This window comes from Nannospalax galili, unplaced genomic scaffold (genome assembly GCF_000622305.1).
Source record: "Nannospalax galili isolate Female #2095 unplaced genomic scaffold, S.galili_v1.0 scaffold1895, whole genome shotgun sequence".
NCBI classification, from domain to species: Eukaryota; Metazoa; Chordata; class Mammalia; order Rodentia; family Spalacidae; genus Nannospalax; species Nannospalax galili.
Genome location: NW_008336020.1, coordinates 278,440 through 281,628, shown reverse-complemented (window position 1 = coordinate 281,628; position 3,189 = coordinate 278,440).

The window sequence follows — 3,189 nt, the reverse complement described above, 5'->3', positions numbered from 1 at the left end:
AGGTTCACAGCCACTATTGAGATCTGAACTGTTCTCCTCAGTTTTAAAAGTACACATCTAAGCTTACATGACCCAGGGCTAAACGTCAGGCTTGGACAGCTGGCATGATGTGACTTTGCTTTGCTGTTGCCAATAAGCAACTAGATTCAGCTTGTCTCTTCTTTCCTGGGAAGTGGGCTTCCCAGCTGATTGGCTTCATTGCTCGCTGTTGGGCTATGGAAAGGGCCCCAGAGAGAGCAACATTCAGAGGATTTGACACCCAGCACACCTACTGCCCTGACAGTTTCTTTGGGGGAAGGGATTTTACATTTTCTTTTCAAAACTACTGTATTTCATTATGGAATTTTCATACATACGTGTTATACTTGCTCTCGTCTGTCCCATCACCCCCACAACCCTCTGTCTAGTTCTGTTTCTTTCTCCAGACCATCGCTCTGTTTTCTTGTTAGTGTGTTCCATGACTCTTTCTTTTCTTTTTCCTCTCTCCCTTAAGACTTCTATGCTCCTTTCATAATTCCTTCTCTAGTTTTATGATCTACACACAGAGAGAAATACACATGTATGCATATATACATGCATATTATACATAATTTAAAACATAGATTCCACACACACGAGAAAACATGGGGCTTTTGTCTTTCTTGGTCTGGCTTATTGTGCTTAACATAATGGTTTTCACTTCCGTTCATTTTCCTGCCAATGTCCTGATTTCATATTTCTCTATGGCTGAATAAAATTCCACATTTTCAGTGACCATTCATATGATGATGGACATCTAGGCTGGTTCCATTTCCTGGGAATAGCTCAGCAATGAACATGGATATGGAGGCATCTCTGTGGTATGCTGACTTACAGTCCTTTGGGTATATGCTCAAGAGTGGTTTAGCTAGGCCATCCAACAGCTTTATTTAAAATGTTTGAGGACCCTCCATGCTGGTTCCTTCCATAGCGGCTACACCAGTTTACGTTGCCACCAACTGGCACTTTTCTCCATATCTGTTGTCTTTTATTTTCTTAATCACTGCCATTCTGACAGGGACGAGATGGAATCTCAAAGCAGCTTTAATTTGCAATTCTCTGATAACCAAGGAGAGCGAACATTTTTTCAACCGTTTATTGGCCATTTGTCTTCCTTCTTTTGAAACTATTTGACTTATTGATTGATTGAATGATTTGGAGTTTGGGTGCTTAATTTTTGAAGTTCTTTACATATTCTGAATATTAATGCCCTATCTGATGTGTAGTTGGCACAGATTTTTCCCCATTCTATAGGCTCACTTCAGTCTGGTGGTGTTTCCTTTGCTGTACAGAAGCTTTTAAATTTAATGCAATACCATTTGTCGGTTATTTAAAACTTTAAAAAGTATTTACTTATTTTTATTTACTTATTTATTTATTTATTTATTTACTGTGTGTATATGTGGTGACTCAAATACTACAGCAGTCTTGTGAAGGCCAGAGAACAACTTGTGGGAGTCAATGCTCCTCCTACCTTATCTGTTCTGGGGATTAAATTTAGGTTGTCAGGCTTACTGGCAAGGGCTTTTACCCATCAGTCATCTCACTGGCCCTCATTTGTCAGTTCTTGGGATTATTATTTGTCCTGTAACTAGGACAGGCAGTAAGTGGAGTGGCAGGGTAGTTATGTGTGCCATTATTTACCACAGAAGCAATGAAATATAAGGGCAAGTATGCCAGCAACTTCCAGACTGGCCAATTTCCAGAATGCTAGTTTCCAGGAGCCTTGGCTCCTTGATCTATTGTGAGAATTAAACAGAAACTCAAACAACACTGGCTTCACCCATCTCAGGGGACAGGTGGTGGGGTGCCCAAGAAGTGAGTGAGCCCCCTCCTGCCTGGACACTGCCCTGCTGTTCAGCCAGGACCTCCCTGGGCCAGTCTCCAGCTCTTCCCTCCTGCCTACCTCCTCCCACCTCCTGATGCCTTAACTCTGCTCGTTCCCACTCAAGCCTCAAAATGCTCTTCACTCTGGGAAGGAATCATTTTTCACTTTTACTAGCTTCTTCTGGGTTTAGTGCAAATTCTTTGACCAGTGAAAAGGTTCTGTCCTGTCATTTTATCATAGTCCATGCTTGACTGACTTGGTTTATACCATCTATTGATTTGGGCTTTCTAGATAAAACACAGAATTAGGTAAACCTGGGTTTCAGGTAAACAAGGAATCATTGTTTAGTTTAAGTAAGTACTATTTTTAATTGCTAAATTTGGCAACTCTAGTTAACTAAACATGAGCTAAGTTCTCTAAGGTGAGACGTTCCTTTGCCATTTTACCAGTCTCCAGGAAGGCTACCTTCACTAAACCACATGTCTTCTTGTAAACTTGGGTGTCTTGTAATCAGACTCCTGTAATGCAAAGAGCCACAACTTACTGCTTGTTCTCTTTTTTCAGGATCTCCTCTCTCCCTGTGTCATGGTATGCCACTTTGACAGGTATGTATTAGTTTTACTGATTGAGAGACAGTGATAGGCTGATTGAAGGAGAAAGACCAATGGCCAATAAATGATTGAGATGGTTTGGAGGACTCTTCTGCTTCCTGGCTTTCAGGGAGTCACACTGTATGGCGAGGGCAGGTGTGGGCGCTGCCGACCAAGCACCTCCCTTGTGCCTTTGTCTCCTCCTTTCTTCCACTGAGATGCCAGGGTGCTGGTCAACAGGTGGGGCTTTGAAAAGGCTGCTGCGGCAGACAGCAGGGGCCTGCCCATTTGTGTGTAGAACTTAAGGGACTCCTGAATTTGAGCGGGGGAAAAAATCATACCTTTTATTCATAACCATTTTCAATTATGGATACAGGCAACAAAAAGACAGTCGTTATCAGTACTTGTGGCTACAGAGAAACCAAAGATTAAAAAAATACATATTAAGTTACGATAGATATCAAAATTTAATCACCCATTCATTATCACTCCAAATTCAAAGGAATTGCTACATCCATCCATAGATCTTTTCCTTTGAAGTAATAAATTCATTAGTAACAATAAATAACATAAATATAATTTTAAAGTTTTGTTAACTTTATCTCAATATAATTGGTTTCTTTGTAATCCTAGGCATTGCATTTTATGCACTGGATAATAATATTTTGAGGGCTAGAGGTGTAGCATGACAGAGCTTGTATATTAGACTTGGGCGATACTCTGGGTTCAATTCCCAGCACCAAAATAATAATA